The sequence below is a fragment of the Benincasa hispida genome, chromosome 9, assembly GCF_009727055.1.
Source record: "Benincasa hispida cultivar B227 chromosome 9, ASM972705v1, whole genome shotgun sequence".
NCBI lineage: Eukaryota > Viridiplantae > Streptophyta > Magnoliopsida > Cucurbitales > Cucurbitaceae > Benincasa > Benincasa hispida.
In genome coordinates this window covers 28,163,033-28,178,964 of record NC_052357.1, presented here as the reverse complement: position 1 = coordinate 28,178,964, position 15,932 = coordinate 28,163,033, and the positions used below count along the sequence as shown (strand labels likewise).

At 35.2% G+C, this 15,932-nt stretch overlaps 1 long non-coding RNA gene across 1 annotated transcript in view; it reads right to left on the bottom strand.

The window, feature by feature from the left end:
- Positions 1 to 368: 368 nt before the first annotated feature.
- The window catches only part of LOC120086867, a 28,996-nt gene continuing 13,432 nt past the window's right edge, over positions 369 to 15,932 (bottom strand). Inside the window, exons 2-4 of the long non-coding RNA XR_005484352.1 lie at positions 12,031 to 12,115; positions 3,895 to 4,025; positions 369 to 698 (exon numbers count right to left, since the gene is read on the bottom strand). This is a non-coding gene — a long non-coding RNA (uncharacterized LOC120086867). The remainder of the gene's footprint in view (positions 699 to 3,894; positions 4,026 to 12,030; positions 12,116 to 15,932) is intronic.

Below are 15,932 nucleotides of genomic sequence, written 5' to 3'. Positions count from 1 at the left end.
ACGTCAAATTTCATTTTTACATTTTTAGTATGTGGAAATGGTTTTTTTTTTTTTTTTTCCATAATTTCTTTATTACAAGATTTTCACCTCTGAAAGGAAGGTTATTTATCACACTATGTAACTTGGTATATACAACATTACTACTATTTCAAGGACATACAGAAAAACAATGATAAAAACATTAAAGGACAAAACATAATGTTTGGTAATCCAATTTGGTGATATACCACTTATGTCAGGAGGCAGTGTGCCTAGAAAAGATAATTTTACTAATATACAGTCAAACGATTACAACGTTGTACTTATTTATAAAAAAAAAAATACAGTGAACAAATATCCTAACTTAATAAATGATCACTTAAGCTCTCCAGAGTAGTGTGAGACTCTCTCTTAAATAAACATAGGTTCCCCCTAAGTGTGAGAATCTTAGTGAATATTGATACTGTATGTTTGGCCTAAGGAGTTAGGAAGTAGGAGTTGCGAACTTCACTCCTTATTTGGCTCAAGGAGTTTGTGGATCCCACTCTTCCTAAAAAGCATCAATTCCTTGACTTCATAACTCTGTAAAGCTCAGTATTCTACTCCTTGCCCCAAAAATCCCTTGTTCTTCTTAAGTATGAGACTCTCTCTCAACAAGAACGTTTATCTTTCCATCTTCAAATGAAGTGTCACACCCCCTCACAGATTATCCTCTTAACCTGGAAAGAGGTGTGAAAAAAACAAATGTCAACCCTCTCAAGACATCTATTGCCTATCCGTAACTTGTAACTTGTTTCCTTACTCTTGAAAGACCTAATAAACAAGTACGCATAAATATACATACATATATATATATATACACACACACACACACACACATACATATAACTCTTATTTAAAGCCTTGCAGGCAGTAGGCCCATTATACAACAATATTTACAATCATATTTATAGACAGGGGTTCCTTCCCGTCCCAACTAGTATGTACATGATTATAGGCACTACAAGAAAAATCACCTTTCTTGACGTTTGCAATTTTAAATACTTGATGTTATTATGAAAAAATGTCAAGAAATATGTGATTTTAAAGAAAAACGTCAAGAATTAATTTTAAAAAGGGGGGCTTGTGAAATTTTCTTAGAGAAATTCAGTACTTGACGTTTTAAAAATGTCAAGTTCAATTAATGGTTTCTTGACGTTTTAAAAACATCAAGAATACAGGGCAACGTTGCAATGCTAAAAAGTAGCGTTGCAACGCTACATATTTTGACGAGAAAATGAAAAACGCACGCGCTTCACGCACGTAATGTTGCAACACTATGGGTTTTGATGGGAAAATTGCGTGCCTCGCAAATAGCGTTGCAACGCTCTTTTAGTAGCGTTGGAACACTATCAGACAAAATTAAAAGAAATTCTAGTCGAGACAGTCGATTTTTTGCGTAATACACTCAAAATCTTCTTGGTTTTTCACATCCTTTTAATGCATCTTTATTATTCCATCAATCTTGAATGGATTCTTCCTTGAGGTAAGTAGATTTGAGGCATGAACTTTCAAAGTTAGGGCTTAATCTTGATTTTCTTGTTTAGATTGGGTTAATTCTTGATTTTCTTGGTTTGATTAGGCTCAATCTTGATTTTCATGTTTAGATTAGGCTTAATCTTGTTTAGATTAGGTCTAATTTTTTATTTTCTTGGTTTGATGCATGAAGTTTCAAAGTTAGGGCTTGATTTTCTTGGTTTGACGCATGAACTTTCAAAGTTAGGGCTTGATGTTTTTGGTTTGAGGCTTGAACTTTTAAAGTCAGGGTTTAATCTCTCATGTATATTCTTGAATCTCATAATAAACTCTTGTTTCATATTGTTCTTGAATGAGATTGAATTTTAGAGAACCTGCCAAAGTTAGGCTTGCCACTTTAATTCAATGCTTTGGCAAAGTTAGGGCTTTAATTTTAGAGAATTTGCAAAAACTTGCCACTTTTCTTTAATTCAATGCTTGCCAAAGTTAGATATGCCAATGTGTCTAATTTGTAAGGGCTTTATGAACTAAGTAATGCTTGGCCAAACTTCGGTTCAATTTTTAGTTATTGTAATTAATATATGTTTAGCACATTAGAGCACGTGCACACCTTGGGTTCAATTTTTTGAGGTTCGATTACACCTTGAGTTTAATTTTTTTAGATGTATTTGTCTTTGTTCTCTGATTTGTCGATGTTCTCTGATTTATCTTACTTTCTTGAGGTTGGAATATTGCAGAGCTAGAAATGACATGTTGTATGTATTGGGAACTTGTTTGTTTTCCACAACTTGTTTTTTTGAAGTTGATCATTGTTTATCATCTTTTCTTAATAGATTTACAATCATGGATAAATCATGGATGTACAAGAGTAGATTATCCAAAAATTATGAATTGGGTGTGGAAAACTTCATAAAATTTGGATTTTCTAATACAAATAGCTCCTATTTTCGTTATCCTTGTTTGAAATGTGGAATTATGAAAAGCATAGTAGCAAGGATATTAGAGAACATTTATATGTCAATGGGTTGATTAAAGTTATAAAATTTGGTTTTGGCATGGGGAAAAACTTCCTAACTCATCCTTTTGTGGAGAATCTTCTAAGTTTGACACCCAAATGTACGAAGAGACTAATGTTGAAAGTTTAAAAGAAATGGTTGAAGTTACTCACGAGGAATATTTAAGAGACCCGAATGGATTTGAGAAGTTGCTTAATGATGCTGAAAAAGCATTATACGAAGGGTGCAAAAAATACACTAAGTTGTCTACATTAGTCAAATTGTATAATTTAAAAGTTAGACATGGATGAAGTGATACTAGTTTTTCAGAACTACTCAAAACATAAAGGAAATTTTGCCCACTAGCAATGAGCTAACAAATTTAATGTATGAAGCAATGGAAACATTAGGTGCACTAGGAATGGAATATGAAAAGATTCATGCATGCCCTATTGATTTTTGTTTGTATAGAAAAGAATATACAGATGCAATTGAATGTCCTGAATGTGGTGAATCAAGGTGGAAAAAGGGGAAGAATACAATGAAAGGAAAAAACAAATACCTTCAAAAGTGATATGGTACTTTTCACCAATCCCGATTCAGAAGGCTTTTTAGAAGTATTGATTGTGCTAAAAACTTGACTTGGCACGTTGATGAAAGAATTGTAGATGGTAAGTTACGACATCTAGCAGACTCTCCGGATTGAAAGTTAGTAGACTCTAAATGGCAAGACTTTTGTTCTGAACCTAGGAATCTTCGTTTAGCATTGTCAGTCGATGGAGTAAATCCACATAGTACCTCAACTGTACTATATATCTTATCTTTCAACTCAGTAGGCACATGTTAAATGACTTTTTTTTACTGTTAAACGATTTTTTTTTTTACCGTTAAACGCCGATATATACATCTTGGAAACATGTGCCTACTGAGTTGAAAGATAAGAAATATAGTACAGTTGAGGTATATATATTCAACTTTTTATCTTGATATTATTGTAGATATATATGTAATGTTTCACTAACTTTTCAATGTTTAGGCCACCTTTGTAATTGATAAAAGATCTAGGAAGAATGTTATGAAAGTTGTAGTGATAGCTTTTCGTTAGTTTAAGAATTGGTTAACAACAAAATACATTATGTCATTTAAAGATGAACCTCAACTTCTAATAAATCCAACTGAAAATTATTCATTTATTGATCAAAGTCATTGAGAAGAGTTTGTAAGATCGAGATCAGTGTGTAAAGTTTCAGGTATGAATGATGTTTTCATTTTAATTTTATAAATATTTGTCATGCCATTTCTACTAATAATCATTACGTTTGTATAGGAAAAAAGACAATTGCAACAAGAACGTCGATATAAGAATAAGTACAATCATCGAATTTCAAGGAAAGGTTATGCTAACCTTGTTGAGGAGATGGTAAGAATTTAGTATATGTTCTCACAATTCCTAAATTTATCACAATATCTATTTTTTTCTTCATTTGAATGTAGAAGAAAGTGTCTTCAAATGAAAGTGATTTCAATCGAGCTAACCTGTGGAAGAAGGATCGAGTTAATAAGAAGGGAGAATATGACAATGAAGATGTTCAAGAAGTTGTTAATCGAATAGTAAAACATGTATTAAATTTACATGAAGTATATGACATATAGCTTAATTATATTAAATTTCATCTCAAAGAATAATATAAATCCATTGTGCCACAAACATCACTCTCCTAATGATGTCTTTGTTGGGGTTGATACCCTAAAGTCTCGTGTCCTGTAGTTTGTAAACTGATTGTATGAATGCTTGTGTTGTATAATATATGATATTTACTTCTTGTTTTTTGCTCAGTTTTATGTTTTATTTGCTTTACCACAAACCAATAAACATAAAATCCCCGGTTATTTGTATGTAACTTAAGCATGTATTTGGTGACATATAAGTGGATCATGTCTTGAGTGATAACCAAAATGATCTGTAGTATATAGATATAGGGGAAAAACCTTATCCTGGTAACGCTACGGATGTGGCCCGCTTTGTAGAATGGTTACAAGTGTTGTGACTTGTCACAGATGTTCTGATCTTGATCATTCATGTAGGGGACATGCAAGCAGGGGCGTCCTATATAAAGTGTTTGTATAAGACCTGACCACGAAGTGTTAACGTCTCGTTATATGACACTGTTCATGACAGAGACTTCACTTCACAGGATAGCCATAGGTAACATGCCTCAATCCTGAGTGAGTTGGGAACGCCTGCATTGAGGGCGTCCTTTGATTTGTATGGGTGCGAGTAGCCAGGTCGCCGATTTAAACCTACATTTTGGGGATTCTTTGATTTGAGGAGCTGGGAACTAACTACACAAGATGGAATTCACTCCTTCCCAGCAGGGGCAGTAGATAGATAGCTCCTTAAGGGCTGTTCCAGGGCTTTGAACGAGGTGCACCAACACCTTCTCTGGCTCGAGAGGTGTTCACACATAGTTGGACTTGTTGTATTGTTCATTAGAGGAATTAGTGGTACTTAAGGAGTGAGATTAACTAAGGGAAAACGGTAAATTGGCCCAACTGTACTTACGGGCTCTGTGAAGGGTCATCGTACTCATGATTGGTTATTATCCGATGGACACAGAAATATATCTTGTGGTAAGAAAGAGTTTTAGTTGTTGGTCTTTTTAGTAGAATGCCTGAGTTAATGGATGGTGGACTAGGCTAAGAGTTTTAGTCAGCATTCAGCTCCGTTGGAGCTTTCGAGCCACAAGTCCTTAGGTCCTCTGGGTAGCTTGGATAAAGTCGATAATCAGTATTTGGGTAATTTGAAATGTTCAAATTGACAAGAGAGAAAGTTCATTATATATGATATAATGGATGGGAACTAATGTATGAATACATTATTTTTGGAGGAAATTAGATATAAATATGATTTATATAAGTGGAGGAGAATTTCTATAGTTGATATGTGATATCAAACTATAGGTTGTATAAGAATAATATGATTTATCATAATTATTAAATTGATTAATTATATGAAAATTGGCCGAAAAACATCTCCTCGGTCGTGCGTTAGTGGAGCAGCCGCATTCGGTTATGGTGTAAGCCGATGAATAATAAGTGAAATTTTTTTCATTAGCAAAATAGTTCAAAAAATCACAATCGTTGTGGAAACGTAACTATCGCTAGTTGAGAGCCTTATGTGATAGTATCATCAATCTAACGATCGGGCCACCATCAGCCCCTAAAGGATCGCACGCCAGTCCTAAAACGATCGCTTAAACCTTTCATAAACGATCGCATAGCGTGCCGCGTTTTCTAAAGGATCGTCTACCATTTATTAAACAACTGCTTAGTAAAACCTACACGATCGTGTAGCTTCTTCTAAATGATAAGTACCACAACTATACGATAGCTCCACAACTATACGATAGCTCTTTCTCTCCCACTTGTTTATCATCTACATGATATGTCTTTTCTCCGACCTCTACCAAGGGCTCAAAGACATGATCCATTTGATTCTCACTCCGAGAATACCAAGGGCTCCAACTTGTGGTGTCGTCCTCGATGTTCACTTGTTCGTGACTATTCGTGTTGCTGCCATTCGTGTAGATGATCGTGCTGCTGCAACCGACTGGTTTGCTGGACGATAGAGTTCGAGTAGAAGTTCTTCCGCTGCTTCTGAGTTCTACGTTTGAAGAGGGTTTTCAACTTGTATGAGAACTCCTTCCCTTGTATTTTATTGTTCGAAGCATGTCGTTAATTAGTGTTAATTTGCATAACTGTCTGTTGGAATATATGTGTTGTATTTTGGTCACGATGAAATCGGAAAGATCCGAATGCACTCATGGATGCTCTTCGTTAAGAGTTCCTTCAGTCTTAACACAAGCTTTGGGTACTCAAGAAAGACACGGGCGTGTGCGTGGAGTTGGCGATTTTGTTACTCCAACGACTTACTTTTATATAATGAAACAAAAATTAAAACATGGGAAGGATGAAAACAACGAAATTGTAAGTGAGAATGAAGCACTTCTTCAACGTGTTAGAGAATTAGAAGCTCGTCTTCAAATATCATATTCTACTGCATTTTCTTGACATGGAAGTTGCTCTAGGAAATTTTTAGCAGATCAGATCAAATCTCAAGGTAAACCAAAAGGCAAGATGAAGACTGCATATGAAAATAAACAAAAAGAGAAGTATTAAGGTGGAGGAGATTAAGTCCCCTGAGAAATGAAGAGACAAGATAAAAGGGAATGTAAAATCAATTAAGTTCATCAAATGTCTAATTTTTCTTATTTATATACTTTTATTGCTATGATTTTGCTGCATTAGGAGAAATCTTCAATGGAAATGACTAAGAAAAAAGAAGTTAATTACTCAACATCGATCTTTTGGTATCTTTGAAATCCATTCTTAGATATGTTAAGAAGGTGATGGCCAAAGTGTTGGGGTTGATGCCCTAAAGTTTTATTTCCTATAGTTTGTAAACAGTTTGTACGAACGTTTATGTTGTATAATATATGATATTTTACTTCACATCTTGTTTTTTGCTCAGTTGCATGTTTTATTTGCTTTATCACAAACCAATAAACTTAAAATCTCTGGTCATCTGTATGTAACTTAAGCATGTATGGGGTGACATACAAATGGATCATGTCTTGAGTGATAACCAAAATGGTCTATAGTCAATGGATATAGGAGGGAAACTTTATCCTAGTAATGCTATGGATGCAGCCCGCTTAATGGAATGGTAACAAGTGTTGTGACTTGTCACAGATGGTCTGATCCTGATCATTCGTGTTGGGGACATGCGAGCGGGGGCGTCCTATACAAGGAGTTTGTCTAAGACCTGACCACGAAGTGTTAACGTCTCGTTATATAACACCGTTCATGATAGAAACTTCACTTCACTAGGATGACCATAGGTAACATGTCCTCAATCCTGAGTGAGTTGGGAACTTCTGCCATTGAGGGCAGTCCTTTGATTTGTATGGGTGCGAGTGGCCAGGTCGCCGATTCAAACCTACCATTTTGGGGATTCGTCTGATTTGAGAGTTGGGAACTCAACTACACAAGATGGAATTCACTCCTTCCCTGAGGCAGGGGTAAGTAGATAGATAGCTCCCTTAAGGGCTGATTCTAGGGCTTTGAACGATGTGGTGCCACATACCTTCTCTTGGCTCGAGAGGTGTTCACACATAGTTGGACTATGTTGTATTGTTCATTAGAGAAATCAGTGGTACTTAAGAAGTAAGATGTAACTATAGGGGCAAAACGGTAATTTGGCCCAACTGTACTTACGAGCATCTGTGAAGGGTCATCGTACTCATGATTGTTTATGATGGACACAGAAATATATCTATGGTAAGAAGAGTTTTAGTTGTTGGTCTTTAGTGGAATGCCTGGCAGTTAATGGATAGCTAAAGAGTTTAGTCAGCTATTCACGGACTATTGGAGCTTTGAGCCACAGGTCCGTTAGGTCCCCTGGTAGCTTGGATAAAGTCGAGAATCAGTATTTGGGTTAATTTGAAATGTTCAAATTGACAAGAGGAAAGTTTCATTATATATGATATAATTGGACTGGTTAATTATATATGATATAATTGGCTAAATGTATGAGATACATTATTTTGGAGGAAATTAGATATAAATATGATTTATATAAAGTAGAAGAGAAATTACTATAGTAGATATGTGATATCAATCTATAGTGTATTGTAACTGAAGAATAAAAATGAAATTTTGTTTCATTTCGAAAAGGTTCGAAAAGTTCGAAAAAGGTTTTGCATTGGTGTGGAAACGTAAATGATCGCATAAGTCGAGAGCCTATACGATAGTAGCCCAGCGCCTAAACGATCGTTTACCTCGCGCCTAAACGATCGCACACTAATTCCTAAACGATTGTATAGTGTGTTATGTTTGCTAAAAAATCATTTACTTTTTCCTAAGCGATCGTTCAGTAAAACCTACACGATCGTGTAGCTTCTTCCAAACGATAAGCATCTAGCTATGTGATAGCTTCCTATTCTCTCCCACTTGCTTATCGACTAAACGATTAGTTCTTTCTCCTACCTCTATCAAACTCACTAAAGACTACACTTTGGGTTCTCACTCCGAGAATACAAAGGGCTCCTTTCTATTGGTGTTGTCCCCGCTGTGTTTATTTGTTCGTGGTTGTTCGTATTGTTGTAGCCTATGCATTTGCTGGCCGTTTGTTGATCGGGTAGAGGTCTTCCGCTGCATTGTGTTCCTAAGCTTGAAGAGCATCTTCAACTGGTATGAGAACTCTTTCCTTTATTTTTAGTGTTCAAAGCATGCCGTTAATTACTGTATTTTTGCATAACTGTATGTTCGAATGTATATGGTTTATTTCGGTCACGGTGAAATTGGAAAGATCCGAACACGCTCATGGATGCTCTTCGTTTAGAGATCCTTCACAAAGAGTCTAGTATTTCTTTACAACTTCCAGTTGGACTTTTTGGCATCAGTCGAAAGAGTTGTGTTCTGCAAAAGGACATAATTAACTTTTGTAACATAGATGAAGTCAAGCCAATGACTTTGGTGGCTTACATGGCGTAAGTAATGTTATTACTTTTGTAGACTTTAGTTATGATGTTTCTTTCCAATTTTGGTCGTGAATATTTATGTTATAAATCTTTTGTACGTACTTGCACACATCCTTCATTGATTCAAAGGAAAGTTCACAATACATTTTCGTAGATCCATCTCTCATTTCCTCTAGACATAACTCTCAGGAAGTTAAAACTCGAAACCTGTGTAGTAGACTGATGGTCTTAGAAGCAAACAAAATAGTTCTTGCTCTTTTTAATACTGGGTGAGTTAAAACACGTTTTGTTTTTTTTTTATCAATTTCCATTAGTAATAAAAATACTAATTATATTTTATTAACTAGTTGTCATTTTGCACTACTTAGACTCAATGCATATGATGATACTGTGTAGTATAAATGCATACGCTGATACTGTGTAGTATAAATGCATACGATGATACTGTGTAGTATAAATGCATACGGTGATACTGTGTAGTATAAATGCATACGATGATACTGTGTACTACCTAGACTCAATGAGGACAACATCACGGGTAGATATAAGATATATAATTGACACGTAAGTTAACCTTTTTCATTTGTATTGTTTGTTTTAAAGTGTACTTTATTTTAGAATTTTTTGTTATTTCTTGACAAATAGGGTAATTGCGATGTTTCAATCTCAAAAGAATATTAAAAAAAGCCAAAAGAAAACCTTATGAAGAACAATAAAGGAAAGTATAAATAAACAATGACTATTTATTCATCATATTAAGTAGACATCTAGTGCGTAAGAATTACTTCATTCTTATTTATTGGTTTTTCTTTGTAGTGTACTCTAGAAGTTGGGAGCACCGAATGTGGATACTACGTCATGAGGTATATAAGGGACATTGTGACCAAAAGAAGCATGATCATCTCAGATTTGGTATGTTATCGTTATTTCGACATTTTAAATAACACAGGGAAAAATAGAATCTATTATAATATTTGGCTTTTATGTTTATAGATTGATACAAGGAATACATACTCTCACAAATCGAGTTAGAAGAGGTGCAGATAGAGTTGGCTGAATTTTTGGGTTGCTACATGTGATCGTGGTTGGTCATTTTGAATGCATTTGTTTCGGCTGATCAATTTTTGGATTTATTTCATATCCATATAGGTGTGATATCTTTTGGTATTGTTAAAATATGTGGGGGGGAGGGGGATTAGTTTTGGATTGGTACAAATGATAGTTGTTATGTGGGTAGATGGATGGTTTTGATAGAAGTTTCAGAAATATATTTTTTGAAATTGTTCATATATGGTTGACTGTTGGAATTATGTTCCTTATATTATTTTGGAAGTGTCCATATGAGTTGACTGTTAGAATTATGTTCCTTAGGTTGTACTATTGACAATGTTAGAGAAATTAAGTTTTTATAAAGAGATATTGGTGGTTTTTGGTTGATATATAAGTTCGTCAATGCGTGTATATTATTTATTTCATTGATGAATGTATGTCATATATATACCAAATGTGGTTGTTGGATCAAATGATAGGATCAATTATAGGTAAAAACACCAACATCGTAGATTTTTCTAAAAAAAATCACAAGCAAATTTTTTGACCTTTTTTCCTTGTCAAGATTATAGATTTTCTTGAAATGTTTAACAGGTCAAGAACTCCTATATTCTGACATTTCAAACATGTCAAGTAGGATATATCTTGACATTTTTTCCTTGTCAAGATTATAGATATTCTTGACATGTTTAACAGGTAAAGAACTCCCATATTCTTTACATTTCTAACATGTCAAGTATGATATATCTGACATTTTTTCATTGTCAAGTTAACAAAATTTCTTAACATTTTTTTCCTTGTCAAGAATGCTCATATTCTTGACATTTCAAACATGTCAAGTGTCTGTGTTTCTTGACATTTTTTAAATGTCAAGCTAACAAAATTTCTTGACGTTTTTTCCTTGTAAAAAATGCTCATATTCTTGATATTTCAAACATGTCAAGTGTTGGGGGATAGTTTTGGATTGGTACAAGTGATAGTTGTTATATGGGTAGATGGATGGTTTTGATAGAAGTTTCGGAAATATATTTTTTGAAACTGTTCATATAGGGTTGACTGTTAGAATTATGTTCCTTATATTTTTTTTGGAAGTGTCCATATGAGTTGACTATTAGAATTATGTTCCTTAGGTTGTACTATTGACAATGTTAGAGAAGTTAAGTTTTTATAAAGAGATATTGGTGGTTTTTGGTTGATATATAAGCTTGTCAATGTGTGTATATTGTTTATTTCATTGATGAATGTATGTCATATATATACCAAATGTGGTTGTTGGATCACAATATAAGATCAATTATAGGTAAAAATGTCAACATCGTAGATTTTTCTAAAAAAATCACAAGAAAATTTTTTGACCTTTTTTCCTTGTCAAGATTATAGATTTTCTTGACATGTTTAACAGGTCAAGGACTCCTATATTCTTGACATTTCAAACATATCAAGTAGGATATATCTTGACGTTTTTCCTTGTCAAGATTATAGATATTCTTGATATATTTAACAGGTCAAGAACTCCTATATTCTTGACATTTCTAACATGTCAAGTAGGATATATCTGACGTTTTTTCATTGTCAAGTTAACAAAATTTCTTGACATTTTTTCTTTATCAAGAACGCTCATATTCTTGACATTTCAAACATGTCAAGTGTCTGTGTTTCTTGACATTTTTAAATGTTAAGCTAACAAAATTTCTTGATGTTTTTTCCTTGTAAAAAATGCTCATATTCTTGACATTTCAAACATGTCAAGTGTATGTGTTTCTTGACGTTTTTCAACTGTCAAGAATGGCTTTTCTTGATGTTTTTAAAACATCGAGAAAATCTACATTCTTGACACTGGCTTCGTTGACGTTTTTTAAAATGTAAAAGAAAAAGTTATTCTTGATATTTAAAAAAGTCAAGAAACACTGTTCTTGTAGTAGTGAAGGTAACAAAAAAATAATGTAAACCTAACAACTGTTGAGTTATCTGAGGTTTTTGGGATGTGTGGCAGACTGGTAGCTATAAGCTAGGCACTGGGAACACGTTCACTACCTGGAGAGAGAGAAAATTTTAAAACGTGAGCTAGGAGACCCAACGAGTGACTATTTAGATAAATAAGCATAATTTGAAATAAGAGAATCTGTTGTACCTCAAACAAACTTAACTTCAGGGTTTATGAAACATGCTTAAGATTTAATAGCTTAGCAAAACTGAATGTACAAGTAATAGGTTTCATGTCATCAGCCAGAAATAAAATTAAACTCTGAGTATAGTTTAGCATGCTTAAAACCTCATTATACATAACTTCAATAAAACTAGTACTTATAATCCTAAGTTGAGGTAGAGTAAGCTCGATACTTTCAACATCGACAACCTTAGCTGATGTAGAGAGTTCTCATACAAACAACATCAATAACTCTCATATGTGCACATAGAAATGCCCCCAAAAGGCTAAACACCCTTACACATGGCTCAAAGCCTATATGTGTGCCAAGGCGAGTCCCGAAGACCTATATGATGGATATTACTAAATTCCCTAGATACCTTTTTCTCCTTGAGTCTCAAGGTCTCGGATACCTTCATCTCCTTTAGTATCGGGGGTTTTAAAGCTAAGGCACATAAAAAACAATACTTGCAAATCCATTCTTAAGTACAAGCATTAGGAATAGGTATCTTTAAAAAAACATTAGACATCATGCTTGACTCATGCTAAGAAAGTTCATCTCATGAAATCATATTTAAACTCATGGCATTGATTAAGTAACTCATTTCAATAAAACTATGCTTTGAAAACATCTTTAGGAAAACTATGCTTTGAACATTCAAGTCTTTAGTTCTGAAAAAGTACATTGTCACTCACAGATACTTAGTTGGCTCTCAAAGGTTTGTAGGCTCTTCCAATCTCAGTTTGGCCTATAAAATAGATTAGCATCTCTTGGTTAATATTCTAGCCAATCCTTGAGCTAACGAGTTTTATATAAACTTTTACTCTTAGTTCCTTTTTCTAAACTTCTTACTAATCCCCACAACACATTTATTGTAACACCCAAACTCTCACAAGATTCTTGGAGTAAAGAAAAGAACTCAGAATTAAAGCCTTGAAGAGGCAAAGTTTAACTAAAGTATCTAAACTATGCCATGGAGAAAGAAAAACTTTTAAGTGTTGGAGGCATGGTGGTTTGAAGTAAAAAATTTGGCTAAGTGTCAAAACTATGCTATGAGAATAAGAGTTGGATCCATAGCATAGGAGAGAATGGAAATTGTGGCTAAGTTCAACTCATAATGAAGTTGAAGAAGTAAGTCATAGCTTAGGAGAGAAACCATAGTATAGTTCATAGCATAGTTAAGGAAACCCTAGAGGTACCATGTTGGTCGCATGATAAGTGCATCCTTAAGGTGACTTTGGATAGTTTTGGATGCATGGGGGATGTTGGAGAATATGCTATGAGTATAGAGAACTATGCTCTGAACCTAGAGTTGGCCTGAAAATGAAGGATAAAAAATTAGCTAAATGTTGGAGACAAAGTAAATGCCTAGCCCAAGGGAGAAGGAGGAGTTTGGACTAAGTACTAAGTATGTTAAAAGTAGGGGCTTGACTTGGGATGAGTTACCCTAAAGTTGGAAGCATAAGGAGAAGTGTAGAAGCCTTGGATGCATGCTTGGACAAAAACAAGCCAATTTGGATGCATGTTAGGGCAAGAAGAGCTATCTTGGGATATTTAGGGCTAGGTGAACACGTGGGTGAAGAAATGGCTAAGTATTGAACAACCATGCGTGGAACTATACACCACAAAGAGATAATATCAGGGTGGAACATATAGAGGATGAGTGGTGGATGCATAGGGTATTCAGGTTGAGAACTTAGCTAAATGTTGAATAACATATGACACTACAATTGGAGGAAACCCTAAAGAATTGGGTGTTGGACGCATAGTTAGAGTGTTGAGCACATAGAGGGCCATGTGGACGCATACTTTGAGGTGAAGGGAAACAAAGAACACATGACCTTGTGGATTCCAATTTGGACTATATGGAACAAGATGGAAGCATGAGACAACCCCTTGGGAAAATAATTACACCTAGGAAGCCAATTGCCCTAGTTGGATGCATATTTAGGGAGGAAACAATAGGTTAGATGCATATCCTTGCCATGGGCCAAAGAATGAAGCTATGCTTCAAGAGGAAGACAAGTTGGTAGCATAGTTAGGAAATCATACAACAAAACTAAAGAACCATGCGTTGGAAACGCTGTATGGATACATGAGAGGTGAATTTGGACGTATATAAGAGGTTGGTGAGGCAACCATGCGCACAACATAAGCTACCATGCATTGTCTTGAGCAAACTTGGGGAACAAGGTCAGATTGACATCAAAATGGAGTACATGGCTGATAACGGGCAGAAATGCACGTTATTACAACACGAAGATATAAAAAAATGTGGGAATGTGACGGTAAAAACATGCAAAATTGTGTCCAAAAGTATTAAGTTGAGAACATTGCGATCGCATGCGCCTATCGCATTAATATAGCTAATTTACTTATTTTGTGCAGGAAAATGTGTTGGCACAAAGCAAATTGCGATCCAAGGAATTCGGCGCCTAAGTGCATTAGAAGATTGCGACCGTAAAGCTATGCGATCGTAAGCGCTCGCGAAAATCTGCTCAAGAAGGTGGCCGTATAAAGACGACACATCAAGGTGAAAGCTTAATAAATCATAATGGGACAAAAATCTGATGACGGTCGAATCTGAATTTAGTTGACACACCGTTAATGACACACTGTAGCAAGTACATTCAACTTTTCGGTGATTATTAATCGGCGCATCAGACAGAGATTTAATGACCTCCCATCATTGCAATCATTTGAGAGAAAAGCTTCTTCACCTTGAAGCTCTATAAATACCGAAGGCCGCCACTGTAAAACCAGTTCCAGTTGAGAGTTTTGGGAGCTCGTTATATACACAGTTTGCCATATACATAGAAGATAGATCATAGATAGCCGTTAGTTTATAATTCATATACTAGAAGGTGGAGGTGAGCGAAGAGAGAAGACGCTGAAAGATCATTCCTGGTTAGCACGAGAGACTGCCGAAAAGCGCTGCAAACGGAGAGAGGGCCGACTCTTGCGAAAACAAGAACATTCTTTTGGGTAGAGTAGAGTAAAACATAGTGTAAAAGCCTTGGGGAGCAAGACATTGCTATCGGGCTTCCTATCCCTACTTTCCATTGTCGTTTTGTATTCTAATTTTATTTATAAAATGGAATTTGTATCTCTACATCTATTCAATCTCTTCACATTGCACATGAGCAGCTAAATTTCTGAATGGGTTGAGAAGCATTCAGCTAGCATGACCTAAGATCTTCATTTTATGCGATCATCTTGTCTTATGTATGCGTCCTTCATCCTTTAGAGATACTTGAGAGGGTAGTCTAAAGAAAGAACCTAGACTTGAGAGAGTTAGGTTAGAATCTAAGCTCGAGAGAGTCAGATTAGAACCGCATAAGCAAGAGATAGAGACTTAGAGATAAGTTCTGTTTGCTATCATGCATCGCATGCACCCTAAAAATAGGATATGATAGTATGCGGTCGCCTTGTGTATGTGTGTATCATCCATCATCGCATAAACAAGAATAGAGGCTTAGACATAAGTCCTATAGACATTATCGTATACATCGCATGCGTCCTAAAGTTAAGAACTATGGCATTTGCATTGAGAGATGACATGTTGTTGTGTGTGTGTAGCATGATCGCTTAACTTGAACGCAATCTTAAGAAGTGTTAGCTAAATCCCTTCTCAACCCGTTCCCCGCATACTCATTGTAACTTTCACTGTCATCAACTTTTTACTCAATTCCACCACATAGGAT